Raw genomic sequence first — 12,726 nt, 5'->3', positions numbered from 1 at the left:
GTTAGAAAGGCCTTAGGGTACCTGGGTGGCTAAGCTGGTTAAGCGTCTCACTTCAGCTCAGGTCATGATCTCACAGTTTGTAAGTTCGAGCCCCATGTCGGGCTCTGTACTGACGGCTCAGAGCCTGGAGCCTGCTTTGGATTCTGTGTCTCCATCTCTCTCTGCCCCTCCCCTGCTCACTCGTTCTCTCAAATAAATGTTAAAAAAATTTTTTTTAATTTAATACAACCAAATAAAATGGGTGACTCAATTGGTTTTAATTTAATACAACTAAATAAAATGGGTGACTCAGTTGGTTAAGTGTCCAACTCTTGATCTCAGCTCAGGTCTTGATTTCAGGGTTGTGAGTTCAAGCCCCACGCTGGGCTCCACACTGGGTGTGGGGCCTACTTAAAAAAAAAATTTTTTTTAATTAATTAACTTGGGGTTTCACAGTGTTTATATAATATTTTTTTAAGTTTATTTATTTATTTTGAGAGAGAGAGAGAGAGAGAAAGAAAGAGAATCCCAAGCAGGCTCCATGCTGTCAGCACAGAACCCAACATGGGACTCGATCTCACAAACTGTGAGAGAACATGACCTGAACCAAAATCAAGACTTGGATGCTTAACTGACTGAGCCACCCAGTTGCCCCTATATGATAAATCTTTATTGTACTTAGGTTCATGCCCCCAAAAAATTCAACCCATGTTTATTTAGTATGCTTACAGTCTCTTTATCTACTGTTTCACCCAAATGAGAGAGAGTAAACCTTCTGGTAAAATGATTAAGATTCTGGACTCTAAAAAGGAAGAACATCTAAAATAAAGCCTTCTCCTATAAACAAATAATGTGTCACCCACTAAGTCATTAATTCTAAGGAATGACACAACTGTTGACATTAAGATTGAGAAAGAAAAGCAACACTGATAAAAGAGTGGAAATTAGGAAACACAAATGCACTAACAATAGTTACATCTTAAGTAACAACAATTTAATAAGTCACCAATTTAAAACATGCAAACTCAAATGTACTGATCTAGAAGGATAAGGCTTATATAATCTTAACTATTCAAAGCGCTCAGATAATTCCTCTGCAGGAAATGAAGTGTGCAATTCTAATTTTCCTACCCAACATCCCAATCCTATAATAAGCATTATGGTAATTATGATGTATGATATACGCTTGTTAAAACACTGATTAAAAAAATAAATAAAATACTGATTATTTCACAAGTTAAGCGTCCATGTAATTTTCACTGGGGAAGGCTAAGAAATGAAATTAAAAGGTCAGAAATATTGAATACATAACATTATATAATGTAAACATCAGAAAACAAGAGCAACAGCTAACTTAAAGGCTTTTAGTAACAAAAAATGAAGAATATGAATATGAAACTCTATGAAGAATAGAAGAGTTACAGGGTACTAAGGTAAATAACACATGGTCCCTGGCCCTCAAGCATCTCACATGCTAACGAGAGAAACCAAGAAGTCAATCAGCTATCATATACAGTGATGTGGCCTGAATGTTTTGACATCACAGAGCAGGAGTGCTTACTAGTATAGACAAAAGCAGAGGCCTACTGATAGAGGATTCTTGGCCTGAGTCTTAAAGAGGTAGCTGTGGAATAAAAGTTAGCATGTAAAAGAGTACAACTTATATACACCGACACACACACACACACACACACACACACACACACGCACACGCTCACTCACGCACGCTCTCTCTCTCCAGAAATATTTCTGGACTATCTACTATGTGCCAGGCACAAACCGTATTTAGGGAACTGCATGTGTTTTATTTAGTATGTCTGGAACCTAGAGAACATGTATGAGATTAGGCAGGCACCAGACCATGAAAGCCTTGAATGATGCTCTGCTAATGACTTTAGACCTCACCCTGAAGATGGTAAGAAATGAATGAAATCTCTTAAGGAAGTCACAAGATCAGAGCTGTATCACTCAAGCCAAAGGCTTTCCTACACATTCTCCCTGAGGAGCTGGCATGAACGCTCTAGAGCGAAAGGAAGAAAGGAACAGATACGACCCACATTTCACAGATACTGTAGGAGGGAGCATCAGCTGCGAAGGTCTACCACTTCTCCACCTCCTGTTCTGTCATGAGACTCCATTCTACTGGGGTAAAAGGTTTCAGTAGAGTAGCACGTAGGAGATAGAAGATTGGTAACAGATAGGAAAGGGAAGTTCTGCTGGCCGAAGGGTGTAAGGGTCATCCGCAGGAAACTACTCCTACTTTATTTTTTTAATTTATTTTAATTTTTTTTTTAGTTACTAAATCAGGTTTCTTTTTTTTATTTTATTTTTTTTATAATTTAACTTTTTTTTAAATTTACATCCAAATTAATTAGTATACGGTGAAGCAATGATTTCAGGAGTAGATTCCTTATTCCCCCTTACCCACTTAGCCCATCCCCCCTTCCACAACCCCTCCAGCAACCCTCAGTTTGTTCTCCATATTTATGAGTCTCTTTTGTTTTGTCCCCCTCCGTTTTTATATTATTTTTGTTTCCCTTCCCTTATGTTCATCTGTTTTGTCTCTTAAAGTCCTCATATGAGTGAAGTCATAGGATTTTTGTCTCTAATTTCAGTTAGCATAATACCCTCCAGTTCCATCCACGTAGTTGCAAAAAACTAGTCCTACTTTAAACAGAATATTATATGAACAAAATATACCTGAGTATATTAAAGCATTATCTGAGAAGACAAGGAGTTTGATGTTGTGTATATTTTGCCACAATTGAAAACAACTTAAAAAAAAAAAAAAAAGAAAGAAAAATTAGGAACAGAAAGCATGAAAACAACATTAATCTGGGAATGCAAACTGGTGTAGCCACTCTGGAAAACAGTATGGAGGTTCCTCAAAAAATTAAAAATAGAACTACCCTACAACCCAGCAATTGCACTACTAGGTATTTACCCAAGGGATACAGGTGTGCTGTTTTGAAGGGGCACATGCACCCCAATGATGTGGTATATATATATATATATATATATACACACAATGGAATGTTACTCGGCAATTAAAAAAAAAAGATATCTTGCCATTTGCAACTACATGGATGGAACTAGAGGGTATTATGCTAAGTGAAATTAGTCAGAAAAAGACAAATATTATATGACTTTATTCATATGAGAAATTTAAGACACAAAACAGATAACATAATGGAAGCGAAGCAAAAATAATATAAAAACAGGGAGGAGGAGAAAACATAAGAGACTCTTAAATATAGAGAACAGAGTTGATGGAAGGGTTGTGGGTGGGGGGATGGGCTAAATGGGGAAGGGGTATTAAGGAAGACACTTGGGATGAGCACTGGGCGTTATACATAGGGGATGAATCACTGGAATCTACTCCTGAAATCATTGTTGCACTATATGCTAACTTGGATGTAAATTAAAAAATAAATAAATAAATAATCTGAAATTTAGACATCCTATTTTTGTACTCTGGCAAACATTCAAAATGGTAAATATAAGTTCATATTATATTGAATTATAATTCCTTCATTCTTCCTTCACATTTGAAGAACTCTTCAAAGTCTACCACAAACATAAAGCCAAATGTATAAGGACACAAAGAAAAAGCGTAATTACTATCTTGCTGGGGGAGAGGAGACAATCCTATCCAAATGGACATTATCCAATAGCCAGCTCTGCTTTCCTAGAGACTTGCAATGGTGCAAATTGCCACCATAAAGAATGTACATGGATTTGAGCAGACACATTTGACAGCACAGCTGTCTGTCCAGGCATGCTGCTGAAAGAATAGTACATTCCTATTTGTCCTGTCCCCCACCCACCTTCAGTCTCCTTATATACGGGATTTTAAACAAAACTGTCATATTTAAGCCTCTAGTGTGTGTGTTTGTATGTGTGTTTAATAAGGTCAGTTAGATAATAACAGAAGCAATGAACTCCTCAACATCACCCCTATCCCAAAGTCTCCAAAGATTTCTGAAGAGCAAACAGTTTTGTTCTTGTACATTTCTTAAAAGTCTTGATTTGAGGTTGCTCTTTAGTTTCAAAGAGAGGGTAACAGGTCACTAACTTTCAGAAAATTGATATAGTATGGTATAGGAGTGAATATTGAGAATTAGAGTAATAGAGTCTGAGTCCTAGCTTTGTGATCTTGGGGCAACTGTCCAACCTCTCTGAGTTTCAGTTTTTTTCATCCATAAAACATGAATGATGATGCTTACACTATTTACATCACACAGTTGCTGTATGATCAAAGAACTAAATGAACTTTGTGAAGATCAAAGAAATAAATGTAACCCTACCCCAGCCACACACTACAATGCCCCTTTCTCAATAATCTCAATTTTATGCAACCACTTTTGAATATATGTTCTATCCTACTAGCAGCTCCTTCCTTTTCATACATGAACTTCTGCCATCACAGTTGATCCCACCAGAACCTTAAATCTACTAACCTAACAATCTTTTCACTCTCCCTCACCCCTGGAAGTCCTCTCTTCTCTCCTTACCCAGTTTAAGTTCCATGATCCATCATTATCATCACTCGCTCCTGTCTCACTCGTAGATACTCACTTTGCAAAACCACAATCCTGCTTAAATTCAATTCTCTGTCCATTCCCCTACTACTAAAGGAGAGGGCACACAACCAAGCTGACTGCCCCCACTTTTAACTCATGACCTTTAACCTCAAATGAGTCCCGAATTCGGCCTGGTATTCTATTTCCCAAGCCCATTCACTCTCCCACTTCTCTTAACAATGACACGTTCTCTCCTCTCTTCTCAAACTTCTAACGCCTTCTTCCATGCCCCTTCTCACTCTCAGCTGACGACTTGCTAGAAAATTAAAGCCATCAGAAGAGGATTTCCAGGAATTATCACATCCACCAACAGTATCAGAATCTATCTGCACCTATGTGCTCTGCCTTCCTTCCTGTTATAATAAATGAACTATCTGTTCTTTTCACCATCCAATCCCTTCCCTCGTGCACGAGCTCCAATCCCTACCACCAACTCAATGATATGAGCTCCAGAAATTCTCCTCTTCTCTACCGTATCATCAGCTTCTTTCCTTCCCTTCTCCCCGTCTCTACTACATCACTTCCTGAGCATATGAAATACATATGAAAATACTAGAACTCCTATCACAAAAACTGTACTAGCAGAAATACTGCCAGGTTGAACTAAAAAGACAGATACAACGCAAAATGAAAACTGCCCTTTGGATCCCCACATCTCTGAACAGGAAACGGGCTTAAAAAAAAAGATGATTCTGCTGCAAACATAAGCTTCCTGTATGGAAGACTCAAGAAGACGGCACAAAGGAAGCTAAGAAGGGCTACATAACTTTTACAAGGTCATACAATTAAGTAAGTGGCAAAATTGGGATATTAACTCAGAAAGTCTACATTCTTGTTTTGTTTCGTTTCTTTCCAGGCTTTAATTCACTGATTTTTCTTATATAAAACTATGTGGTGGCCACAGCTGGAGTCTGGGTCATCTGCACGGAGATGCTGGTATGGGTCTTTACAAGACAATAAATCCCTGATAGGGAGACTTGGTGAACACAGTTTCTTTCCAGAGGTCTGGGGTGAGATAGCTGCAGGTCTTGGAAATGGCATCACAAGCGGTCTTGGCCAAAAAAGAAAAGAAAAAAAAAAAAAAGCGGGCCTTGGCAAAGTTGCCTAGGGTGGCAGTGCAACCCCTGCCCGAGGTGCAGCAGTCATCCACACCGGCCATCAGCAGCAGCTTCTTGGGCAAAGAGGCTAAGACAAAGCCCTTGCCTCTAGGGGCAGGAACGAGGTGCACAAGCACAGAGCTACAGCAGCTCGTCACCCCCACATGGGACAGTGTGGGCCTTGCCGATCTTGCTCTCCTGGGAGCCTCGCTGCACTGGTATGATGGAATGCTTAGCCAGGATCAGGGCCCCATGGATGGCAGTGGCTACCCCCTTGGAGCACGTTAACATCTGGGCCGACACATTCATCGTAATCTCCGATAACAACAAATGCCTTGAAGCTGGCCCACTGGCCAGCAGGGATCTGCTTTTGCACAGGCATAATCTTCAAAACCTCATCCTGAGGATGTCCCCAGGAAAAAGTCAATGATCTCAGATTCCCTGATGGGCAGGGAGAAGAGATCTCCTCCAAGGACTTTATCTTCATGTCCTTGACTCCTTGTCATCGGCCTTGACTGCAGGAGCCCCACGTGCCCGCCTCTACCCCAGATACCCTGTCCCGACCTCCCAATGCAGAGACCTGGGCCTTAGGGCCCTCCTGCAGCACGAGTGTCATCCACCATTTGGTGTTTTCTTGAAGAGAAAATCTACATTCTTAAGCAGTATCTACCACGTGCCAAGCACTTTACACATGTTATCTTGTTTAATCTTTACAATGCTGTAACTTAAGTGTTAGTATTATTCCCAGTTTACAAAAGGGGAAACTGATATATTCAGTGATTTAAAACACATCCACACACACAAAAAATTTTTTTTTCTTTCTTTTGAGAGAGGGGCCGGCAGAGAGGGAGGGAGAGAATCCCAAGCAGGCTCCTCATTGTCAGCACAGAGCCCAACTCAGAGCTCGATCTCACAAACTGTGAGATCATGACCGGAGTCAAAATCAAGAGTGGGACACTTAACCAATTGAGCCTGCCAGGTGCCCCCAAAATGTATTTTTAAACAACTACACTAAGTTCAGAATTGAGGTAAAACTTACAAAACAAAAAGATACACAGGATATATATTACATTTATAGTTTTTTGGGGTTTGTTTTTGAGAGAGAGCGCACACACACCAGCGGGGGGAAAAGGGCAGAGAGAATCTTAAGCAGGCTCTATGAGCAGCATGGAGCCCCACTTGGGGCTCAATTTCACGACCCTCAGATCATGACCTGGCTGAAATCAAGAGTCCTGCGCTCAACCAGCTGAGCCACCCAGGGGCCACTACAGTCATCTTTTTCTTAAGTATGCTTTTACAAGAAAATTTACTGCATCAAAATTTAGCCATTTTTAACAGCCTCATAACCTCAAAGCTTTGGAAACTAAGTAGCTTGTTATGAATTAATAAAATTTGTGTCTACACATCTGTAAAAATTTCACTTGCTAAATAATAATGTCAACAAGATTTTAGGGATAAAGTTATATAAAATTTAAAAGTTAGTTGTAAAGCCATTTTCTCTATTTAATTTAAACTCTTAAGCAAATTAAAATGGTACTAAAAACATCCTTAGCTATATGTTAAAACCAAGTGTCCCAAAGATTTTTATCAGCAAAACCATGATCATCTACTTCCAGTTATTTGTACCTCAAAAAAATATCAATGGAAGTCGTAAAATATTCCATAAATCAGATAGCCTATATAACCAAACTGGAACTTCTTACAAAAATAAGCTTTATTATTTTTTTAATGTTTGTTTTTACTTATTTTGAGAGAGAGAGAAAACACACACACGCGTGCAGGGTTGGGGCAGAGAGAAAGGGAGAGAATCCCAAGCAAACTCCTTGCTGTCAGCGTACAGCCCAATATCGGTCTTACCTACCTTGAGATCATGACCTGAGGTGAAATCAAGAGCCTGGGAGCTTAACTGTGCCACCCAGGCTCCCGGGTTCTATAAGCTTTTAACAGATAAATTTCCACTTACACTTTGCATACTTCACTTCTAAATAAATTTAACTATGCAAAATATGAATTCAAAACAAAATAAATAAGGAAGCAATAAACACAACCATAAGGCTGGCAATTAAGTTTGAAAAGTTTAGATAACAGGGAAATACAAATCAAAACCACACTCAGCTATCACCTCACGCCAGTCAGAGTGGCCAAAATGAACAAATCAGGAGACTATAGATGCTGGAGAGGAGGTGGAGAAACAGGAACCCTCTTGCACTGTTGGTGGGAATGCAAACTGGTGCAGCCACTCTGGAAAACAGTGTGGAGGTTCCTCAAAAAATTAAAAATAGATCTACCCTATGACCCAGCAGTAGCACTGCTAGGAATTTACCCAAGGGATACAGGAGTACTGATGCATAGGGGCACTTGTACCCCAATGTTTACAGCAGCACTCTCAACAATAGCCAAAGTATGGAAAGAGCCTAAATGTCCATCAACTGATGAATGGATAAAGAAATTGTGGTTTAAATACACAATGGAGTACTACGTGGCAATGAGAAAAAATGAAATATGGCCCTTTGTAGCAACGTGGGTGGAACTGGAGAGTGTGATGCTAAGTGAAATAAGCCATACAGAGAAGGACAGATTCCATATGTTTTCACTCCTATGTGGATCCTGAGAAACTTAACAGAAGACCATGGGGGAGGGGAAGAAAAAAAAAAATGGTTAGAGAGGGAGGGAGCCAAAACATAAGAGACTCCTAAAAACTGAGAACAAACTGAGGGTTTATGGGGGGTAGGAGGGAGGGGCGGGTGGGTGATGGGTATTGAGGAGGGCACCTGTTGGGATGAGCACTGGGTATTGTATGGAAACCAATTTGACAATAAATTTCATAAAACACACACACACACACACACACACACACACGCACAAACTCTGTGGACCTGAATTTGAACTAAAATAATCAACAGGAACGAATAAACATATTATTTTACCTTAAAGAAAAAAAAAAGAAAAGTTTAGATAACAGGTCGACTTTCACTTAGAAGCAGATAATCACAGGGCTGTTACCTTCTCAATATAAGGAGAAGAGCATCTTTATATGAATGTGTAAAGCACTCACTCAAGTTGATTAATCACAAAACAGGAATTCAACAACAAAAAGCTGCTGTCTTTGTTAATATATAACTTAAATAATCAAAAAACTACAACAAAAAACAAACCTAAGGCAAAAACACTGTGGAAGAGTACTGAACTGGAAGTCAGAAGACCTAAGTTCTAATCTTTCCTCCATCATAACTAGATAGGTGAATTTACTACTGTGCTCCCATTTCTCCAACCTATAAAATTAAAGGGCCGGGGAAGAGATCACTCTAAAGTTATTTTCAGCTCAAAAGTCTTATGATTCCATGAATCATAACTGAGGCATATCATATTTTGTTTTCATATTTTAGGAACTCTAGACAAGCAGATCAAATTAATAGAAATTAAGAGTAAATTATTGATGCCCTTCTAGTATACAACTACACAATGTGTAAAATTGCTTTAGAACTAATTTTCAGAGTTCTTTTCGAGTACGTTAGTCATTTTAATGCACTCCCTAAACTTGACTGGATCCAGCAATTCCTTATTTAAAAGTTTTCCTAAGCTCTCAGTGTGCTAGGCTTTCCTTTTATCTTTCATTTTCTATTCCTCTTCTCCTTCCAACACTATTTATATTTTAGTATGCTTTCACAGTGATCATTTTGCCTATTTCCTACACCTTTACTACATCTGGTTTTTATGTCTTCCCTATCCATGATTTCATTTTTGATTTGAAGTGCCTCTAATCCAAAAAAAAAAAAAATGTGCCTCTATTCACCTAATTAGATATTAAGAGTTCTGAGATCCTCAAATTTCAGATTTATTTTCTATGATGCAACTCATTTCCACACTATCAGAGACACAGGACGTTTGCTAGCAAATTCACACATATTATTCAGTCATTCAAAACTTAAATTTTACATGTTGACATTTTTTATATTCCATGTGTTTTCACCACTAGCAACCTGCTTGCTTAAAGTCTAAGAATTTTGACTTTTAAATACTTTTTAGAATATTGATACATGCTGGAGAAACCAAACCAGTTTCAAATTCAAAATGTCACCTAGTAAAAGTGGAGAGGAAAAAATAGCACCCAATATTTAATTTGTCAAAACTCTGCCACTCAGTCTTTTTTGGTAGGCCTAAGAAAAAAATTCATTGCATACTATAACTATAAAAGGTATTGAAGTTTCTTTTGGGATCTTACCACATTTCTTTAAGATGCAAGTGATACTTAGGGGATCTATACAAACAAATTTAAATGATTACAGAATTTAACTCTAAGTCCTCAAGTTACAATTTTTTTCTTTTCTTTTTTTTAGTTTATTTATTTTGAGAGAGCGAGGGTGCACTCAGGGGAGGGGCAGATGGGGGAGGGAGGGGGGGGAGGGGGAGAGAGGGGGAGAGAGGGGGAGAGAGAAAATAAATATTAATCTCAAGCAGGCTTCTGTGCTGCCAGCACAGAGCCTGATGCAGGGCTTGAACCCACAAACCATGAGATCATGACCTGAATGCAAGAGTGGGACAATTAACCAAATGAGCCACCCAAGTGTCCCCCTAAAGTTATCATTTAAAAATATAAATACTTGAAGTGATTGGCGAAGTAGGAAGAACATGTGACTCAATATCGGGGTCATGAGTTTGAGCCCCAGGTTGGGTATAGAGATTAATTGAAAAAATAAAATCTTAAAAAATTGTAAATATAAATACTATCAATTCACTTTTTTACTCCTTTCTTCAGTGGTAGAAGTCAAATCCCAGAGAGAAATGATTCTTAACTAGATTTGATAAAAACTCACTGTATCTAGTACAGTGCTACATAGTCTATGGCTATTTTAGACTCATAACTTGTCTCTCTGCTTTCATCTTTGTCCCCAAGAGTTTATTCTCCACAAAGAAGTCAGACTGAACCTTTTAAATATAACCCCCACAGTCCAAGATTCCCATCCTGCTCAGAATAAAGTCCTAATTCCTTATGATGGTATGCAAGCCTTCCATAAATTGGCCCTCAGCAGTCTCCCTCATCCCCCCCGCAACTTTTACCTTCTTTTACCTTCTATATATTATCTCCCAACATTCTCCCACCAGGTCAGTCCTCTCTAGCCAGTCTAACCTCTGCCACTCCAGAAGGATACTTCTGCCTTGAAAATATTCTCCAAAACTTTGTCCTTGATGATCCTGTTCCTAGAATGCTGTTCTGAAAGCCTTAAGTCTCATTTCTTCAGATCATTCAATTCTCTGCTGAAATGTTACCCTACCAGAGGATTTCTCTGACCATTCTATCTAAAACAGCACCTCCCCTATTGGTCTGTCCTAGAAGTCATCACCATTTACAACTACATGGATGTAACTAGAGGATATTATGCTAAGTGAAATTAGAGAAAAACAAATACCATATGACTTCACTCATATGAGGAATTTAAGACACAAAGCAGATGAACATAAGGGAAGGGAAGAAAAAATAATATAAAACCAGGGTGGGAGACAAAACATAAGAGACTCTTAAACACAGAGAGCAGAGAGTTGTTGGAGGGGTTGTAGGAGGGGGGATGGGCTAAATGGGTGAGGGGCATTAAAGAAGACAGTTGTTGGGTTGAGGATTGGGTATATAGGGGATCAATCACTGGAATCTACTCCTGAAATCGTTGTTGTGCTATATGCTAACTTGGATGTAAATTTAAAAATAAACTTATTAATTAAAAAAATAAGTCCTCTCCACATGATGTAGTAAATAAATAAACACTGAGTGCCTGTCTCCACCACTACAATGTAATCTCCACGAAGGCAGGGAGTTTCATTTGTTCACTAACATATTCCCAGTGCCAACAAAGTGTCTGGTTGGTGCTCATTAACTGCTAAGTAAATGAAAATTCGAAATGTACGACTCTAGAAGCCATGCTGTCAACTTTAATTATTCATAAATACTAAAGAAATCCTTTAAATAATATATGTTAAAAGTGTCATTTAAACCGGGAATATCGTTTGACTCTAAGGAAGAGAAGTGGGTGGCTGAAGGGAGAGAGGTGTAGGGCAATTTAATAGATACCTCTTAAATCTTGAGCTATATTAATGCGTTAACACTATATTAATGTGCTAATAACTTCATTAACTGTATTAACGTGCTAACTTAAATCCTGAACTGTACTAATGTGCTTTTTCTTAATTTTAATAAAATTTTAAAATTTAATAGTAATATCACTGCTGGATTTACAAAAATGTTCCAGTCCAATCCTGCATTTTCAAGATATAGAACACTAGTAGCAAAAATATGATTTTCTTTATGTTGTTCTGGGATGTTTTAATAAGATTCTTCAGGAATTTCTCAGGGCAGAAGAAGTTATATGTTCCTTCTTTAATGTTCCCATAGTCTTCTATTAAATAGCAATCACCTTGTCACTAGGAAGTTGTTAACTACATTCACTAGTTCATTCACATAAGATAAAAGAGCCAAACAGTAAGTATGATAATGCCTTTAACTAATTACAGAGTTGTGTGCCAAGCACAAGGTTATCAGAAACTTTGTTACTAACAAATATTCCAGGAGAGGCTCTAGTACATCCAGAATTTAAGGTCCCAGCTCTGGTAATGGGAATGGGTGGGAAGAGCACTGGAAAAGGAAAAGTGGAAGTAGCTCTTCAGTCACTTTCCATTATCCCTTATCATCACAGCCAATCCCCTATTTAGCCAGGAAGTCACTCCCAGTTCTCTGGAAAACAGTGCTCCTCTCAACAGGGCATGAAGGACACATGAAGAAGGTCACTTTCAAAAGTGGAAACCCAGGGGCGCCTGGCTGGCTCAGTCCATATAGCATGTGACTCCTATAGATGTCAGGGTCATGAGTTCATGCCCTACATTGGACATAGAGCTTACTTAAAAAAAGCAGGGAGGGGGGAGCCAGCATGATAGTAATGAACTCCTTCATGAACCAATACTAGACTTAAAGCCCTTCCTATTTTATACTTGTATCACAAAGGATGAGAATTATAAAACCAACTTGAAAAACTAAGCACTGATTTCTGCCAGCTGTAAGGTAACAGACTACTGTACTTCTT

General features: G+C 38.6%; 1 protein-coding gene and 1 pseudogene across 4 annotated transcripts in view; both read right to left on the bottom strand.

Moving 5' to 3' along the window:
- The window catches only part of ABL2 (ABL proto-oncogene 2, non-receptor tyrosine kinase), a 112,700-nt gene that overhangs the window by 66,212 nt on the left and 33,762 nt on the right, over positions 1-12,726 (bottom strand). The window lies entirely within an intron of this gene.
- Positions 479-7,407, bottom strand: LOC109253454 (40S ribosomal protein S2-like; annotated as a pseudogene).

This window comes from Panthera pardus, unplaced genomic scaffold, assembly GCF_024362965.1.
Source record: "Panthera pardus isolate Hobbes unplaced genomic scaffold, ASM2436296v1 HiC_scaffold_21, whole genome shotgun sequence".
Classification (NCBI taxonomy): Eukaryota; Metazoa; Chordata; class Mammalia; order Carnivora; family Felidae; genus Panthera; species Panthera pardus.
The sequence above is the reverse complement of the archived record's forward strand: the minus strand, read 5'-3'. Positions and strand labels throughout refer to the sequence as shown.